Source organism: Ixodes scapularis, unplaced genomic scaffold (assembly GCF_016920785.2).
Source record: "Ixodes scapularis isolate PalLabHiFi unplaced genomic scaffold, ASM1692078v2 PGA_scaffold9__187_contigs__length_104089568, whole genome shotgun sequence".
Lineage (NCBI taxonomy): Eukaryota > Metazoa > Arthropoda > Arachnida > Ixodida > Ixodidae > Ixodes > Ixodes scapularis.
Window position 1 is genome coordinate 25,152,870 of NW_024609884.1, and position 20,924 is coordinate 25,173,793.

A 20,924-nucleotide genomic window follows, 5' to 3' on the forward strand; every position below is an offset into this window, starting at 1 on the left:
GCAACCATGAGAAAACGTCGCAGCGGACGGCGCCCAGGAGATTATGCAGTCACCGCTGTGAACATGATGCCGCCTAAACCAAAAAGACCTTACAGCAACGGCTAACATTCTCCTTTAAAGAGGGATGACAGAACTTTAAAATAATCTGTGAGGCGTGACTGGTGTACATTGTTGAAGTAAACTGGCCACTCCCAGTGAACAAGTGTGCTCCCGCATCTCAAGCAAATGCAAAAGAAACGAGCGAGGAGGTTTTCGGGGAGGGAGGCGATCGCCCCCTTCCCCCCCCCCCCCCCCCCTTTTCTTTTGGCACTGCATGCAATGTAACTTTGAGCTGCATTAATACTACTCCGTGCTACTGACCTGCATGCCAAGCTTCTTTGAATGTCGTTTGAAGTTATGTTTTTTATGTAAGGATCAACAAGCAAGGTGATGAAACCCATACATGTCTTGAACTGGACAAAAAGATTTTCTTCGGTGCAGGACTTATCTGAAAACAAAATTTTGTCGTGTCTGGTAACTGCGGATCTTAACATTAAGGTTTTAGATTTGGCTAGTAATACTGGAGAAAGGTGCACATTGGTTCACTTCACCATATTTGGAAATAATAACTTTAATGGATGTTCATCCATTTCATGTTATTCTTTTTTAATATAGCTGGGCTAATAGGTTGGCAACTATAAGCAAAAGAAAGACCAGAACCCTTCGTCAAGACTAGGTTGTTATATTTAAGGTGTTGAGAGAGACTTACCTGGGTATGTAGAGCTTAGGAGATTGCATTCCAATTTGTATTCCTTGTATATTTCTAAAAAGCGCACAAATTCTTCGGACTGGACCATGCCTGACCGTTCGGAAGTGGTGGGACATGTCTCAAATATTTTTGTATTCACACAAGTCTTAAATTCTTCTAGACTTCTGCGTGTAAAACGAATGGATAGATTAAATGCATTTGACTGGTCACAACTTTACGGAACAAATTTATGTGATAAAAATTGTACCTGCAAGCATCATTCAATTTTGAAGGGGATTTCTGGTAGCGTGTTATGTACACTGCTTTTTCCGTTATAAAACCTAAGCACTGGTGAAGTTGTTCTAAAAGGTCCTTTTTTTTACACTGACCTGTTGATAAAAACACAAAATTTCTGCTTTAAATCATGTTGCCATTTTCAGAGTACTATCAAAAAGAGCAGAGGGAACTTGCCAGGTTGTGGTTTTGCAACATTGCAGGTCCAGGCATATCTCTGATATAAATCAGCAGTGTACTTAAGGTATTTGGCAGCCCCAGGCAATACTTTTGTACGGCAGTGTTTTGCATAAATGTTGTCAATGCAGCTTTGATAGTCTAGAAATGATCTATTAAAAAGCAAAGCAAAAAGGTCGCAATTAGGTTAATTAAAACCCGGATGTGAATTCTAAATTAAGAAGGTTTGCACAACATATTTTGTGATGGCTGATTTATTATGACACTATAACATTATTTGTGTATTGTTTTAGTCACAGACATATTTATAGACCACCGAAAGAAAACAGTCATCTACTTTGACTGATGAAGGGTCTCCCAGGCCCGAAACGTTTTGCTGAGTTCTCTTTGCCGTTGCCTCCGTCTGTTTAAGAACTAAGGGAAGTATTGTTTAATTGTATTACTTGGGAGAGCTTGTTTTGTCAACCCAAATAAGCCATATTATTTGAATGTTATGTACATAACTTATAATTAAAAAAAGCAATGTGCCTTGTACACCTAAAAGTTTATGCACATACCGACATGCACAAAAAAACTTGTTTTTCTTCTCTAAGTTAGTTCATAAGAAAATCATAGTAAGCTTTTGCTCTTACATATTGTGAGGTTATATCAAAGGCAAAAAAAAATTTATCTACCTGCATGCTTGACCAAGCATATTGGTTTTGTGAAGTACGTCAGTGTTTGGCAGAACTTTAGTTGTGAGAAAACCTGTGCATGTACTGAAGTCTCCCAGCGGGTCTTTCGTACACAGGGAATCTGAAACAGGTAAATATGGATCAGACATTTAATTGCATTCTTAATAGTGCTTAATATAGGATTGCTTATCATTTTTAACACATTGGTAGGTAGTGTTCACCATTTTCGATTTCTGTTGTTACTTGACATGTGTAGTTATATTTGTCGAATAGTTCCTCCGTGTATCGCATCACATCGATGGAACTTAGGACGTCACTATTTTCGGGGCAGCGCCGCCAAACCGTGTTTTTTACGCATTGTTGGAACTCTCGAGTTCCCCTACAGGGTGGAAGGTAAAGTGGTGCAAAGTAACCAATGCACATTGATAATGAGCAAACAGAATGCACCGAAGTACATACCTGCAGGCTGCATAGATCTGGTTTAGCTTGGTACTGCTGTCAATGAATGGAATCACACCAACATCAAGGAAGCCCTTGCAAGTGTCCAAACTCTTTGTGAGCTCAGTACTATGGCATGCTGAAGACTCTGGATGGAAAAAAACGTTTATCACATTTAAGAAGTATAAACATAATGAGCAGCTAACTCACTCTCTTGGCATGTCCAGTTGTACATGTGGAAGATATCTGACGTGTAGTACTTCACTTCAGGCTTTCGTAGCAGATGAGAAGATAAGACGCACTGTTCTGTTTTCTTGGCTACACAGGACTGGTAGTCCAGGACACCTCTAGGATGTTTTTTTAAAGAATCAGTGGCTTGACACAATGATAGTTTGTATAACAGTTAACTACATTAAGTAAGGCATCCAGTAAAGGCTACTTCCAGATGACAAATTAGTTAAGCATACCTGCAAACCAGTAATCCGAGAGCTTCATTCCTCACGGTCTTGGGTTGTTGCTTTTTGTCATTCAAGTGTGGTGCCACTTTTTCCTGAATGATCTTATAACATTTTTTGAGGTCATCAATCAACTTGTTTTCCGTGCACTGAGTTTCTGCAAAATAAAACGAACAATATCTTGCCAATAATTGTCGAAGCTAGTTTTAGGTGTTAATTTTGTACTGAAAAACCCAAATACTATTGAGAACTTCTATGTGCCCAATCATGAACTTCAGAATGGCCACATAAACGTTGAAATTGCACCAGCATGTGATTTTGAAGTACACACCACTGTGACTTTGTGTAGTGCAAACCCAGCTGTAGTCCGATGGAAGTGTCTTCATGTAGAATAATATTTCTGGGTCTTGTAGGACTTGTAAGCGTTGACCAACACACTGTTCGTGTACTTGCATTGTTGTGCAATACCTGAATTCCGTAATGGCACTAAGAAATAAAAGGTAGGCTGAGAATTTGATAGCCAAGTAATATTTCATTGTTACAGCAAGTTATATTCCCAAAACCCACAATAGCATACTGACCTGCATGCTTCCGCTAGTTCAGTGTTGCTTAAATATTTGTCAAGTTTGGAGTACAGGTGTACCTGCAGAAATCCACTGCAACCATCTAGGGCATGCAGTAAGGCGGCTTTGGTGCAAATTGGATCTATAAACAAATTGCGAACCTCAATTATTAACAGAAGTGGCCCTGTGAATGAGTAAACTAGTACATATGTATAGAGAACCAACATTCAAAGATATATGACAAGTCACTATGAAGGATGTTACCTGTTTCCTTGCTAGGAGGAGTGCTGTCTAGTTTGGCAAAGTTGCCCAAAAACAAGTCGCAACTCCAGTTGTAGAGATTGTAGTAACCATGGGTAAACCGCCGGATTTCAGTGGACTCTGACACCACCAGTTTCTGCTTGCAAGTACTTTGAGTTGCAGCATGAATACAAAACTGATAGGCCTTTACATCACTAAAAAGCAAATACTCAATATAACAAATCGATTGTCACAATAAACAAAACGATGCAGCCAAACAGTAAGATTACTTAAGAAAGCTGCTTTAGGTACATTTAATCAGTACAAACCTGCACATGTTTTCAAAGATGCTAGCCTTGTTACTTTGACCAGTGATTGCCAAAGTCTTTCCTGTGTGGTTTGCAAGGTACTTCAAGCAATCTTTGAACATAGCTTCTGTTTCTCTCTCCTCACAGATGGCTAAAATTTTAAAACTCACTCATTCAAGAGCACTTGAGCTAAAATATGAAATACTCTGAAATCTTGAATGACTCACATTGAGGAACATAGTTGCAGACCCACTTGTGCCTCTCTACATTGGACACTGTGAAGTGTCGAATTTCTGTATTTGAAACAGTATCTGAGTGAGTAATACATGGAGTCAGCTTCATGGCAAGGCATCTTTGATAGTCTTGGAGGGCTCTGAAAAGCATCCCAGAGATCACACAGTGTAGGAAAAGAGGAGGCTGGTTCAGACATTTATGTTTACTGTTTTACATTGCGTTGGGTTCCTCGTCCCATTACGATACTTTGCGAATGTTTCGCAGCATTGCATTGCCATAGCAACCTGTGGTAGCATCTTGTCGTAAGCAGTCATAACAAGATGAAACTTACGTGCAAGCAACGTGTAACTTTTCCGAGTTGGTCTTGTCCACGGCAAAAGGTATAACATTGAACTGCAAAATTCCGCTGCACTGGTGAAACTCCCTGATAATGTTGTTGGGTTGGCAGTACTTTTCTGCAGCAAAACATTTTTTTTTATTATGGCAACAAGTTAGATACTTAATTGGGCCTGACCAGGCAAAATTGTTTTTTTTTCTGACCTTCTGAGACTTCTACATTCTAAAGAAATCTGGCATTTAATGTTATGAAGAAAAAAAAACTCGCACCTGTATCACATAGTGTTTCATACATTTTGTGCAGTCTGTCATATTGAAGCTTCACCGGATTTTTTTCCCAATTCTTGAGTTTTTTGCATGAGATATCTGTCTTCATGGACAGGCATTTCTTGAAACTCTCTAAATATCTGCACAATAATTAAACGAAATGTGGTTATCTTTTTTTTATATATAAAAGCTATATTTAGAAAATTACATAAACAAGCTTACTTGCACCCAAATTTGAGATTGGCTGGACTCAATGCATTATGCAGCTGAGGTAAGGCATATTTGCGATAGTATCCCATGCATGCTCTGTACTGCTTGTGTAAGCTGGCCGCTGAACATAAGCTGCCTGTTTGAATATAGTGATAAGTTGAATATAAAGCTACACTAATTTACCTTCTCCATATAAATTGTGTGCTTTATCTAAGATCTATGAATATGTACTAGAAAAAAATAGCAAGATGTAACTCGCCTAGGGAAACTTTTGTTGAGCATGCAAGTTTTACTGCCATCAAAGCAGCATTTGTTGACTTTGTTATTTCAATGTGCTCCGAGGTGCTCTCGTAGAACTGGCACGCATTGCTTATTTTTGTGGCTACACAGTGCTTGTAATCCTGGTAGTGGCTGTGACATAACACAATGTTTTTGATTTTGGAACTTCAAAATAAATTCATCCCAAACCCACCTGCACATGAATTCTGAACGTCGGCTACCAGACATATGAAACTCTGATGGCCGACTGATGGTGATGAATCCAAGGCATTCTCTAATGCTTTCCATCAGGTTTGCCTTATCACAGATCAGTTGTGCTGTACCAGATAGGAACATATGGGAACAATGAATGTTAGCATAGTCTTGAATATTTTTAACATCCTCCCATAAAATCAATTGTGCTCATACTTATTTTAGAAACATTGGTTGTTTCAGTCTGATAAGTATATTTATAACACTGGTCTGCAACTCATGTATATCAGGTGAAATTGCATGTGGAAACAAGAACAAGTTTCTATCCAAATGTCAAGACAGAATAACTTTATCCAGCTCAAAGCCAGTTCTTACCTTTGTAATCTGCAGCAAGGGCACAAGTCCAGTTGTATTTCTGAATGATCCGGTATAGAAGCTTTTTGATGTTGGATGTGTCGGGCATTACTAAGTTGTCACAAACTTGAAACATTGCGATTCTTGCACAGTTTTGGGCTTCCCTCAGGTTCCTACAGTTTGAGAGCTACTCTGAGTATGGAAGCACAAAATGTCCTCACCGTAGAAATGCTTTTACTGAATGCCAGAAGAGTATAATCTCACGTGCAAGCTGTTGTTATTCTCTGCTTATCCTTTGGATTGTCAATGTAGGGTTTCACATCATACTCCACGATTCCAGCACACTCGTTTAAGCTTTCTTCCAACTTCTGCTCATCACATTCATTCTCTGAAAAGGTTTTGTAGCCATGTGCTTATTAACTACGTGTAACCAATTTAAGTTCCTGGATAATTTATCATTTCTCTACCTGGCAGTGCAGATTCGCAAGTCCACTTGAAGTCCTGATAGTTCTTTGCAGTCTGTGTCCAAATCTCTCTATTAGCAAAAACTTTGTGATGACATTTTATGTCAATCGTGTAGTCAAGGCATTTCTGGTAGTTCTTGATACCCCTAAATTACCACAGGTAGAACAATTGTAAGGAAATGCAAGTCAACAAGGGTTCTGTTTGTTTGGGATTTTTATGTTAATTGGGTACTCACTTGCAAGCCAGTTGCAGTTTCCCAGCATGATGCCTGTCAACAATATTTGGTAACACCTTGTATGTAATAAAACCTTTACACTGACTCAGGTTTCGTGCAAGTTCGGACTCCCGGCAGGCTATGCCTTCAATAACAGAAACAAGGTTTAGGAATTTCTATTTTAATCGTATGAGGGGTCTTACCTGTCTCACAAGTCCAGTTGTACTTATTGTAGACTTCATTTGTGTAATACTTTACAACAATGTCATCAAGGGTTGTGTCATTGTACTTGCATGTCTGTAGAACTGTACTTGTGCAAAATTGGAAGTCTTTCACACCGCTACAATAATGTACAGGCACTTATAAATATGTGCTGTATTAAAATTTCAGACGTTTTAAAACTCTGTACACCCGCTTTCCACATCCAGTGACAGCGAATTGTGCTTATCGCGGACTCAGTTCCAGCTAGGGAGGATAAGATTATAGAACATACCTGCAGGCAATCTGTATTCCAGACCCTACATCTGCATGCTGGATGTTTGGGATGACATTGTATGCAATAAATGGGTAGCAATTTTTCAAATGTTTGACAATATTCATGTCATTACAGATAATGTCCTCTGGAACGAAAATAGCACATGCATTTGTTTAAGGTTCAGAAATATGATAATTAGAAGAATTATTATTTTTATATTGAGATTTCAGAGGTTGAAAAAAGAGCTGCGTATAATACTCTTGAGTAAAATTGATTTCTGGAAGTCAAACATGTCTCAACATTTTGTCAATATTTGTTTCATCTTTTTATACCGGGCGTTTCAGCAGACTCAAAAATTCCTGCCACTACTCTGGAAAACCCTCAAAACAACAATATCATGCGTATTTTTTTTGACAGAACGTTGGAAACATTTTTTGACAAACGGAAACATTTTTCATAAATAAATTGTCCAGGACAAAGTGGCTCCGGATAGAATGGTCACAAGTGAATTTCTTGGCACTTTGGACATTGTCGTTTCTAGTGCATGTCTACCCTCAAAAATAATTCAACACACGTTCAGTGTATCATTCACACACTTCACGTTCCGCGCGTCGCTCCGCCCAACCGGAAGGTCACGTGACACGCTCCGAGCTACGGATTGGCTGTGGTGGCTCGTTGCGTCCGTTGTGGTACATCGAAAGGTGAAACGGAGTATAGTGCAGAGTTCTGTCCAAGGGTATTTTAAATCACTACTATTGTTCTGTGGTAGCTCCATGGGTCGAAGGCAGACGATATTTAGCGATACCTTCCCGAAGCTCGCAATTAATATAAACTATAGCAAAAGGCACACTCAAAATTTTAGTTTTATTTAAAAAAAAAAATAAAAGTATTAGACACCCTGGGCCCGCTTGCTCGAAGCTGGTTAACTCTAACCGCAGTTAGAAGTTAACCGCATTTCTCTACAAGGGGGAATTTCAGGTCACGTGACCGGCACAGTAAGGACACCGGGGAAACATGGCGGTGCCCCGGTGAGTGAGCGCCGCTCCTTTAGGACTAATATGTCGTTGTAGCTGCAATATCGGGCGCGTTAATCAGCAATGAATGGTGCAGGAGACTTTCGCTTTGCCTTACGTCACTTAAAGCGCAAAGCATGAGCAATGACCTCGCCGCATTTTTTAGATAGTCTTCCGATTCTGGCCATTCGTAAGCCTAAATGAACGCGCTAATTGTTGGCATGGCAACGTCTTTGGAAAGTGGATTGCCTTGACTCAATCGGCCGGGTATTGATAGCATACAAAACATATAGCGTCCCAACAGACCTTTTGCTAAATTTCCCAAGCACCGAGGTGCATGCTACGAGTGTAGTTGCACGCGCTGCACTTGCTGACGTCTGCAGTAGTAACTGTTCTAAAGCAAAAAGCCCAAAATAAATTTAGCCTTGCACGCGCGTTCGTCAAAGCCTTTTTATAATTATTTACTTTGAATCTTTTATAAGGGGAAAGCCAGCACGCGCGGACCGTAGAATTACACTTCTATCCTATTGGCGACGTGCCCGACCGAAAGCGTCGCTGTGGTCGGCCTTCCACGATTGGCCGAACGCTGACTATGACGTCGGAAAGGGGATTTATCATTGACGAAATAAGAGGAATGAAAGAACTTTAATTTTGACGGTGTTGGGAGTGTTGCTTTGAGAGCGCAATGATTTCAAGCTTCCACCATGCTATTTACAAACACCATCGAACTTGTTTTTTGCAAGGTAATGACGTCACAAGGAAGAACCATAGGAGGGCGCCACCAAAACATCTCGCCGCTAATAGGTCTATTTTCGCTGGAGCCGAATTACAGGTTTTTCAATTTATGATGGTGTTATATACAGTTCTTACATGCTGGCCAACCATGCTGCCTGTGTACCGCCTGCCTTTCACTGCTCACTTCTTATCGTTTCTAGGACTGAACTTCGTCGTCCTCTTTCGAACTTGTAAGGACATTTCTACGAGGCTTGTCTTCACTTCATACAGCCAAGCATTTAGAAATTCCAAACAAAAGTAAATTTAGTCTTGTCTTACCCAATATCTGTATCACGAGCAACAAAAAATGTGTCTGCTCACATGTATGCCGCGCTGCGTCGCGAAAACCCGGTAGAGCGCGTTTCTGGCCCTCCCCTTTTCGGGAACTTTTTCATAGAAGCCACTTATATTCGATACAACCATTAGTTTACACCAGCTACCACCCCATAATAAAACATGGAGCTATCGCTCATCCAGCCCTCGTCAAACTTGGCTAGGTAAGTACTTCTAGGCACCTATGTAGGGAAGGGTGGTTAACCTTTAACCGCGGTTAAAGTTTACCGGCTTCGAGCAAATGGTCCCTGAACTGATGTTAGATAGGCGACCAGGAATACATACCCAGCCGTATTCACCAGTCGGGACAAACTAGTGTTGTTTTAAAGTTAGTATCGCGTCTAAGTTGTCGCGAACTAAAAGAAAAAAATCAGCGACTAAGGATCGACTAGAACTGCGGTATTCACGAGCGCGAAGCGAGCGGGTGACTATCTAGTCGGAACTAACAAGCGGAGGTGACATACAAAGATAACGAACAAAAAGTTAGGGCGCAAACGAGCTGGTGAAGGTTTAAAATGTGTTGTCCTTCGTCTTTTCCCCAGTCTCGGGGTTTGTATAAAATTATGTTATACAAAGATAGTTCACGCGCACGCGTACTTAAACGCCGCTGCGTAAATGGGTATTTTATCGTATAAAAACAAATATTTAAATGTTTATTAGGAAAAAAAGAGTTACAATGAGAGACTAAGTGCCCGAGACAGGGTTTTACAAAGAAAGATTGAAAGAAACGGCAGGGGAGAAATACAGAAGCGCCATTGCCAGCAACATATACAAACATAGAAGCGCCCGTAAATGCGTTCTTTTTCTCGCCTTCCAGCGCCCTGCTGAGATTGCTTTAGCGGTCTCTCTGGCCGTTGAACATAGCTATTTACACAATACTTACTCCTCCCATTCTTTCTGTACTCTGTTTCACCTTGTGTTGAACCGTAGGAAAGGGTACAAGCGCGAGCTCCTTGCTCTAGGGCACATCTCGGCGGCACAAGCTCTCGTGCACCAAGGGCAGCTGCTAATTCGCTATGAGCTCGCGCTTCTAGCCTTCGCTGCGGTACGACATAAGGTGAAACGGCGTTCCGAGACAGTAAGTGCTTCGTTAGCGCTGGCGGTCCTCGGTGATACGAGTGGGCCATGGCGCTGAGCCGCTACTCATCCGCTAAACACCGGCTAAACTAGCCCTACCCCATGACTAAGATTTGTAAGTCGACTTCTTAGTCACGCGGGGCGACTAGGCCCTAAACACGACCGGTGAATACCAAGCGCTCACTTAGCGGCGACTATCGCTCACCACGTGATCCTTTTAGTCGACGATGTCGCTAGTCAGTGGTGAAACAGGCGCTACTCGCGCCTGGTGAATACGGGTGACCATGTTTGACCGTTTACCAGGGGACAGCTAAGTCAACTGGGCCTGTTCCTCTATTATCTTCATTTCACCAGTGATCTCACAATTCAAACTGAAAATTCAGTTAATATTGGAAAGAGTGTTTATTGAAAATGGATCTGTATGCACTAAATTTCCTTAAAGTTGAATGCACGAAAAACAGCACGAATGATGGAAGGTTCATGCTTATTATGTAAAATATAGTTACACTATTCGTGCTTTAAGTACTTGTCTATATATATATACTTCTCTCTCTCTCTCTTTCTATATATATATATATATATATATATATATATATATATATATATATTTCTTAAACAACACATCGAGGGTGTTTAAGCTAACTTGTGGCAAGGGTTAATTGCCTTGATCATTCGGATAAAGCGGGAGATCAGAAAATATGTCGTGCGCGCATTAAGCGTACGTTATGATTATCCGTGCTTCGTTACGGGGAGCTTTTGGATGGTTTCGAATGCGCTGCACAAACGACACACGCTGTTTATAAAGTTCATCAGCGTAATCGAGACAAATGTAAATTAATTCAGGAGTGGGGTGGTATCACGAACATGCTTTAATTCGAAGTTTTTCATGGGGTCTGCTTCTTTTATTGGTGCGTGTATGTCCTTTTATGCTTAGCACTCTTGGATTGTGAGGAACCCCTTGTGGCAACTGAAGTTATCACGAGGAGTGAAGGTTTATCGCGCCCTTTCCGCTATCGAATGCTGTCTGAAGTTGTGACGTCATACGTCCGCTGTGCTATCTCTTGTACATTATGATTAGGGTTCCGCGTTTTCGGTATCTTTTTTTCTTCAGATTCGGGGGTTATTTATCGGGGTTTATTTTTTTTCTGGGAATCGGTGTTTTTCAGTGTTTCATTGCTGTGCTGCCCCAGTGCTCTGTGATATTTTTTTGGCCAAATATGACCGAGCCATTGAGAATGCCTTGAAAGGCAAACCTGTGACCAAGTTGTTTAGGTACGTAGACGATTATTTAGTGGTTTTGCAAAACTGTGAAAACCTTACTGTATGTGAAGTTGTTGAAGATGTGAGGAGCGTGTTTAAAGAAAGTTCTAGAGGCCTGAAGTTCACCCTTGAGCGCCAGGATGGGCAGTTTTTACAGTTTCTGGATTTGCGAATGCAATTCACAGGGGAACACGTGTGCTGGGGTTACAAACCGCGTACCCAGAAGGGAATCCTCCCCTATGATTCGGCGCATTCGAAGTTGGTGAAACGGAGCATTGCGTCGTCATGTCTAGAGACGGCAACTGGAAAGTCATGTCACCATGCCATGCACGACAGCCTCTGTAGTCCGGTAAAGAGACTTGGAACTGCAGGGTATCCTGCTTCCCTTATGCTCGCAGTGGCTGAAAAACTTCTGAAGCAGTTCAGGGGCAAAAGCCAAAAGGACAAGCAAAAAAAGAGAGCAAGACCCCACGTGATGCCATACTTACACAGGGTGTCACACAATATAAAAAAAGTGGCGGAAAGGTTTGAGGTACCTCTGGTATTCTCAGCACCACGTAAAGTGGCTCAACTATGTCCGAGGATAAAAGAAAAAAACAAAGATAAGCGGCAATGCACAGTGAAGCACGTAAACAAATACGTGGAATGTGCGGTGGGCGTGGTCTATAAAATTCCATTGGGCTGCGGCAAGGTTTATATAGGCCAGACCGGAAGGTGCTTGAATGAACGGTTGCGCGAACATGCTTTATCACTGCGTTCAACAACAGGAGCCCATTTACACATACATTGCAGAGATTGCCGCTGCATTCCCAACTTCCAAGGCACTACAATCGTTGGGAGAGGTAAAGAAAAGGTGGCGAGGGAGGTACTGGAGGCTTATATGATAAAGAAGGAATGTCCTGATAAGTGTATCAGTCAACCCTCACTTTTCCTTCACAAAAAGGAAGTGGACTTTATTGACACTGTGGTGGCCGAGTCATTGATGACTAGTCACATTTGTAGTATTTGTGGCTTTTCCTGGTTTTATTTTGCTGTTTCTATATTTTTTTCCAATAAAAAAAAAAATTCAGTTCATAGTCAGCGCTCGTCCTGTTTGCCTCTCCGTCTTCGTATTCGTCTTTATTGTGCGCTTTCACTACTTTCAACTTTCATTTCAATTATGGAAAGAAATCGGTGATTATCGGGGCTTGTGTTGCAAACCGACTGCATAATTACTAAAAACACCACGGCGTACACTTCTCATTACACACGTTTATTGTACACTCCAAACACGTCGCACAATGCACACAGATATGGAAATAACAAAAAGCGTGACGCTTTCAGAAGAATGATATCAAAACTGAAACTTAAAAAAAAAAAGACCTTATCTCCTCGTGGTGAATGATGTTGATTGGGGCGAAGCTCTGGTGGTGCTGATGATACTGATTTTGTTCCTAGGTAGTGCTGATGGTGCATACGCATTTGAGCATTTGACCGCAGCGCCCTCTCGTCTATAAACGTTGCGCCAATGCATGCAAAGTTTAACGCGATTATATACGCATTTGACCGAAGCGCCCTCTCCTGTATAGACGTTGAGCGGCTACATGCAACGTTTCATCCATGACATCCCCCACTCTTGAGTTACTACCGCATCTCAGAGCCCCATACTCGTCCCGCAGTCGTGGCCGAGTGGTTAATGCCATGGACTAGAAATTCATTGGGGTCTGCCCGCACAGGTTCGAATCCTGTCGACTGCGGAAACATTTTTTACTTTTTTTAAGAAGACAGACAGATGGGATGGCAATGTATGTGAGCACGGTCACCGGACAAGGACAGACCCCAAGGAGCTTCGCCCCTAAACATTGACATGTACATTGTCAGAGACTTGTCAGTCATCGGAGCACGTTCCTTACGACTGAGGAAACGCAGTCGAGAAAACGCACGTTCCACATTCGCTCTTGAAACGGGGATGGCAAGAAAATCAGAAGAAGCTTTTGACAAGGCTGGCCATTCCTTGCAGTGCGCTCTCCAGAAGCTGCCAATGCATCGCCCTACTGCCCTCCCCCCTTCCTCCCGCCGCTCTTCGCCTTTCCTCCTTTCTCCCATATACCAGGAAACCTATGCCTGGACAAAAGACTCGAAAACCGCTGTGCTAAAAAAGATAAGGGAAGGGAACGGGGCAATAAACATGAACATGATTGTAAACCTGAGACTGGGGCAGAAAAGAGAACACAACAGAAGGTAGTAAAAGAGGAGGCAACGAGACGTTGCCTCCTCTTTTACTACTTTCTGTTGTGTTCTCTTTTCTGCCCCAGTCTCAGGTTTACAATCATGTTCAATTTACACCAGCTCGCCTGCACTCTGACTCTTTTTTCAATAAACATGGTTTCAGAAGAACCACTGAGCTGTCCCCAAGGACAGTTCAGTGGGGCTGTGTTCCGGGTCAACGAGAAAAAAAAAAAAAGCGGGCTAGAAGATTCTTTCAGCAAAGCTGCCATTTTTTCCGCAGCTTGAATTCGGTGTTTTTCGGTTTTTACCGATTCAGAAAAAAACGCCTCGGGGATTAATTATCGGTATTTATCGGTATATACCGAAGACACTGAACCCGTTATGATCTACCCCGCGTTGTCGTGATTCCACGTGAGGAGTTACGCTTCGTTACTCGGGAGCCAGCTGCGCCTGCCGACGGTCGCCTGCGGACTAAGTATTGTAAGACTCACAGCCGACAATCACCTGCGAACTAATTATCGCTGGACTAAGTTTGCCTCGCTGCAGACGGTCGTCTGTGGGCTAAGTATGCTGGACTAAGTATTACTAACCGCCGATGGTCGCCAGCATACTAAGTATGCTGGACAAAGTATTAGTCGCCACGGACAGTCGCGTGCCACCGCGGGCGATCGTTGGCAAGTCCTACTAAGTCCAGCTGCTTGCGCTGTCTTTCATCTGCCTCTTGTGGCGCCGAGCAAAGTCATCAGCACAGGACGTGAGGGTAGGGCTCTGAGTCGAAGTGTAGTGGCACGGTAGACAGATGTCCCTGTCTACTTGGGACTTTGGGTGCAATGCTTTTTCTTTTTCCATCCATGTGGTATGCGGCACAAGCAGGTCAGTGTGCGCCAAGTGAAACTTGAGAAGTTTAAGAGTACCTTGACAAGGTGAAGCGGAAGACGCTTTACTGGGACGCGCTCGACATGCTAGTTCCAGTTCCACTTTATCGAATTTGGGAGGGAACGGCAACTCAGTCGGACGTTTTCAAACGGCTCCGTCAATACCCCGTTAAAACTGAAGAAAAAAAAAAGTTTTCTTTGGTTGCGTCTAAAAGTTTTACCCTCAAAAATATGGTTGGTGAAAAACTGTTTTTTTCGAACCTTGGTCCACGAATTGCGCTCTTTGCCCTTTTTCAGGAACACTGGAACATGTTATCCTGTATTGCACTAATGCAGGACTCTTTTGGGCACAATTGCGTGCGGTGATAAGAGTGGATCTGTATGTGTCATGACGAACTGCAATGTTTCTTGAGTATGGGTCAAGCAAAGGTGGTCGAGCATTTGAGGTTGTAACCATTCTGGGCCTTTATGCACTGTGGTGGTCAAGTACTGATCACGTTTTTGTTGTCGAGGGAAGGAAACCAGCGTGGAGGCATTTTGTTGATGGTTTTTCTTACACCAGTTCACTGATAATGGCTACAGAGCAGGAGGGACCAGAGTGTTGGGAGCCGCTAAAGGCTCGGCTTGGAATGCGTGGGCTATCCTTCATCACGAGGTGAAAACTGCCAGTTGCTTGCGGGAGTTTTGTTCCCGTCCGGTCCCGATTGTTGGTTCCATTCTGATTTGATTTATAGACTGGACATATTCTATTGTGGCCCAGTGATTTCTTTATGAAAGCTTGCATTGTATGTTCGACAGTCTGCGGGTATTTTTTAATCACATACATAAAACCCGCCTTTTAATTAAAAATGTAGAGCCCTTCCACTTCATGTGAAGATGGAGGACCAGCGAAGATGTTATCTTTACGGCGTCCAGGACGATGCCTAGAGGACGACGTTTAGGATGACCTAAAGGTTGACTTCAAGGACGACCTCGAGGACGACCTCGAGGACGACTTCGAGGACCACGCCTAGAGAAATTCAGCCTTTCCACTCTGGTGAAAACCAGAGTGGAAAGGCTGGAAAGTTTGCCGAAATTTATGAGCGACATCGGCAACCAGTCAACCGGCAAGCCAGTTGTCTGGTTGCCGCCGTTGCTCATAGATGACGGTAGCTGTCCGGAGTTGTGTGTCGACATTTGTTCGCCCGCGGACACGATACTGGGGAAACTAGCCCTTAACAGCTCCGCTGTAAAAAGAAAAAAAGCAGAGCAATGGTATTGGACTGCGATTCGTATGGTCCGAGATTCGAATCCCGCTGAGCTCCTTGATAACACATCTTTCTGGTTGCGATTGATTGTTCCTAGCGATGATTATGCATGAATTATACTAGCTATATGCCTTCTCTGTGCTTTGAATATCGATGCAGTGGCGGTTACGTGCTGTGTATTTTTTATATTGCCTTGGCCTGTGTTAACGCTTTTTCGTCTCAGTCGAGCGTTACAATTTTCGCGTGAAATGCGGCCCGTAACCACATTCTGTGTTAAAATATGGTGAACATTTCGTAACACAAGTTTTTTTGTTTTTTTTTAAAGATTTCCTTCTATATAGCTTCAATTTGTATGAAGTTCAAACAGTCCACAAAGGGAGCAAGAAAAACAACAGGTTGCAAAATTCAGTAGACATGTCGCAAAAAGTGAGCGGCGCCGAAAGGAGTGCCGGGAAGTCTAGGTGCAGAACCGATTGTAGCAGACGATGGAAGCGGCGTAGAAAACACAGTCGAGAGCACACTATACTCCATTCACCCGTAAGCTGAGACTGCATTCAATGCCCCAAGCACGATAGCTCAAGGTCGCCAATTTGAAGGGTTCTTCAGCAGTACGAGCACTCGCGCTAGAAATGCACATCTCAAAGCCAGGAACGCGGGCTAGCTCGCGCTTGTAGCTTTGGCTGCAGTCTCCAGCTTAAGCTGTCCTCTTTCTCTCTTGCTCTCTTCAGTGTCACGTAGCCAGGATTTTATTTGGGGGTACCCGCCCATGACGAAATGCTGTATGTGGGGGAGGGGGAGAGGAGGCCCCAGCAAAATAAAAAATTTCGGGGGGGGGGGGGCATGGAACCCCCCCTTCCCCCCCCCCCCCCCCCCCCCTGGCTGCGTGCCTGTCACGTGGTAGAGGACTTTTTGCGCGGTTGTTTGGAATTTCTGCAAGAGGTCTATTGGGACCATTTTCTGCGGGTTTGGGCGTGGAAGCATTTTGTCCGGGGCAATTTTATTGGGAGAAATTTTAAATAGGAACATTTTGATCAGTCCCAATCTGACTAGACCTATCTTGCCAGGATCCCGTCGCGAACCGATATACTTGTCCTTTGCTATCCTCGTAAATAATCATATCAGTTATCGTCTGCCATGTGAGCGAATGAGTGGGGCACACAAAACAAAAAGGGGTTAGTACGTCGCAGCTACCTGACTGCTCTACAGATGGCAACCCTTGCTGAAGGTGCGCTGAGTAACCCAAGCCAGGGTTTGAAGTGTCCTTCCAACGGCTTTCGATTAACTGCTGCACTACTGGGAGCCTGCTCTCGAGGCAAATGACCTCATCATAACCCTCAAGCTGGTAGATTCGGCGTCATTGCTCTCATTCGACACGCAAAAACATTGGTGGAGCAGACTACGCAACATTTACATGTCTTGATGACTTGCACACTGAATGCTTCCGGATGGAGCGATACACCATTCACCAGACCCTCTGTTGTGTGGTGAGGTTCTTTTTAGCGAGAGCTTGTTGCCCCAGAAACGTGGAGTGTTTCTGATTCACGCATTACCTCACATAATTTCCCATCGAAGAAAGAAAACCTTCTGGGTCTGTCTTTGGTCTTTAATATGACCAGATTTCATTGAGGAATTTGATAGCTGTGCCTCATGAGAATGCTGTATAACATAAACATTGAGTTGAATGCAGTGAATCTCTCACCTTCGGTGTCTCCTGTGGTTAATATGTCGCAGACCCACTTGTATTGATGAAATAGCTCGTGAGTGTACCGCCGAATTTCCGTGGACTCAAGAACGGCGCTGTTGAATTGGCACGATGCCAGCACTCGCGACAGCACACATCGTTGAAAGCCCAGCAGCGAGCTTCAGGGAGTCGTTGGAGAAAACAAAAATCGAATAAGAGTATAGGTAATTGTATCTCCATTTCAGTTACGAAGTAATATTGCCGCCGATCATGTTTAACCCAAACTGGTAACAAGGGAAATAATATTTTGCTATAGTATCCATGTTTTAGTTGATCGTTTTTGCGCTCCGATAACGTTACACGATAACAGCACGGTAACTAGACAAGGGCGCCGAAAAAGTATCGGGTACAGTTATTGGAGTCATCGGAACTATCCGCTAGAACTTCCTATTAACGGTTCACTTACTCGCAAGCTTTGCGCAGTTTGTGCGAATTGGTTTTATCCCTGCTCATTGGCACTACAGCGACTGTGATAAATCCAACGCATTCTGTCAAGTTTCCAAGCAGAAACTCCTTACGGCACATGTCTGAAACGTAGAGATTATTCATATTAAGGCATCTGAGAAATGAGCTAAGCAACAGTTACGGCCAGTCACAAACTATGCAGTAGTAAGGTATACACGAAATGGTTCTAACCACTATAGCTGTTTTCCTTGCATGTCCAGTTGTAGGCGCCGAAATGCTTGACAGCGTATTTCCATACCTCGTCGTAGCTCAAGATATCCTCTGTCGTGTTACATGTGGTCTTGAGTGTCGTTTGGACGCAGGATTGATAGCTCTTGACGGCCCTGCAGAGTTAACATTAATGGAACAGGGCGCCTTACGCAACAAGCAATCATTGTCTATACGCTTAACCACTAGCCCACCTTAATATTTTAGTTTTTTTTTTTCTTGATACCAGAGGAGTACTAAACGTTAGTGTACAGAAGCCACAGCGAAAGCAAACTCACTGGCAAGAGTATTCGAGGTCTGCGACTTCGCTCGTTGTTTTCGCCTTTGGTATCACATTATATTTGATGAAAGAGTAGCACTCTTCAAGTAGAGGTACCAGGTCCTTGTTAACGCAAAGGTCTGGTAAGAGAAAACGAGCCGTTATTCACTTTCGCAGTGTTCCTTGCGGCAACGAGAGCTTTGGTTGTAAGTTGTTTCACATGTCCCAATTTTACTGCGAATTCGTAAATACGATGCCGCATCTGCGGTTAGCGAGAGCTCAATCATTTTTGCAATGTTCAACCGCTCAACCGACTCTTTTGGCGTTGCTCCTCCCTCAATAGATACTGGTATCAAAGCCGCCAAGAAAAGCCGCTTTATAATGCGCAATGTTTTTGATGGACGCATGTGCAGTGCCGCACTTTACTTCGTCGCACCCTACTATGGACTTCAGCCAAGCCTCAGCCACCACGTCCAATCACGAGCCAGTTAGCAACCACGCAGTATTGTCACGAATGACGAAGTGACGAAACAAAAAATAACTGAGGAAACTGAAAAGTTTAATTTGGCAAACTTGTATCCAAAAGAAAAGGCAAGCAGAAGATAACAGCAGAGTGTCGCGGGCGTCGAAGTCGGCGTAACAGCAGGACTGAACGCTGGGGTGAGACTGACTCCGCTCGCCATGCGGATTCCCTTATGTACCAGAGTGGGTTTCTGGAACATTCGGCGTAGACCTTTCGGCGCTTAGAAGAATTGGAGATCGATCAGACAACAATGTTCTCAAGCTTACGAGAACGCGAAGTTGATAGAATAGATAAAGGAATATTCCGCTGACAGGGAATCGAACCTACACCTTCCGCACGACAGTCAAGCGCGGTATACCATTCGGTCACGCACGCGCTCGCTCGGCAACGCGCGTGGCAGTATATTGTTCCGACGTGCGTATGCTACGATTTTGTTAATGTACCACGTGGTATGTTAACTCGCTCGTCATTTCACCTGGTGGCCTGCAGCCCTGACTGTAGAAGCGAAATAGGCAAAATGGTGATGCTTGTTTTTTCGAAAAAAAAATTGCCTAATGTGAAACGACATGAGGTTGCACTTTTCATCCGTGTCACACCAGGATCTTGATAAGCACTCGGTGCCGGAATGTGTTCGGAAGAGCGGTGACAAGAACGAAGCTCCGCTGAACATCGCAAGGCAGCACCTACAGCGACTATTTCTACCACCGTGGCTGCGGGTTTCGGTGCCGTATTTTTTTTTTTTTTTAATTTGAAGGAAATATTGCATCGGTTGAATTCACCTTGCTACGGTTATCTGAAAATGGTCCTAAACTATTGCATGTACACCATTCAGAAAGAGAATTAATACTAGCTCAGCAGTAAAAAAATGGTCATAAAAATAATTAAAAAAAAAAAAAAAACTTAGCTAAAAACGGTGCCTTCAGAAAGTATCACCTGGTTCTGATGGAGAATCGCAGATGTCGGTTACATACTTTGCTATGGTTTGCGTGTAGTACTGAATCCTTTTCGACTCAAGAACTTTGCTGATTCCGATACATGGAAGGTCCGTGTGGTACCTCACGCAATCGTGAAACAGAGTCAGTTTCCTAAAAAAAACACGAAACAGCGTTAAAATTTAAAATTGCTGGTGTTCCTTGCACAAATCTCGAGTTATGCCGAATGGATAAAAAACAGGACTACTTGAAATTAAAACAATCCCTGCGGTCGTGAAGGTCGCTTTCCCCACACGTTGACTCTGCCTGCAGTGAAGCACGCTTCGCGGGGCGTTGAAGAAATATATTGACGTTGATTTCTGCTTCCGGCTGGCCAAACCGAAAAAAAAAAATTTAGCTTTTTATATATATATTTTTTACTAACATACAACTACATTTTTTTTTTCGCTTGGAAGGGGTGCAAAGTGGGGAGGTCGATGTCACGAAAACTTGGTCACGGAAGTGACGTCACACAGATAACACCGGAGCGCCGCGCGCCGCCTGCTGCCGAGAACCGCGCAGTGCGCACGCGCGTCCTTTCTTATCTTCTGGCTTGCTCGCTTCTAAAACGGCGATAGACGCCGTTCCGGCAGCTGTGATTCCACCATCTTCGCTCATAATAATCTTTATTTTAACTCCTTGAGTCCCGGGTGGAGAGGCAAAAGGTAAACAATTAAGCTTTACCTGACTACGCCCCACCACCCTTGTACATAGCTCAGTATTGCTGTGCAGCATACATAACAAGAGAAAAAAATGTTAAAAAATGACATAAACAGGCACATAAATATTCTAGAGACCACATTCCTATACACAAAATAACCGCATTTAGGGAAACATTACGTAATAAAAATAATAGTAAGTGAGATCTAAGCAACAAATAACGGTCGGTACTATACACAAGGATCTGAAGCCTAAAACACATAATTAATAATATTCAAATACATTTTAATATCAATTGGAATTAGTGTAGAATGAAGCCCACGATGCAGAGAAAAAAAGCCGCTCGGCCGTTCTGGACAGCGGTCGAGCTCGCGGGCTCTGCGCCACGGGCAGTTCACGTGACTCACTC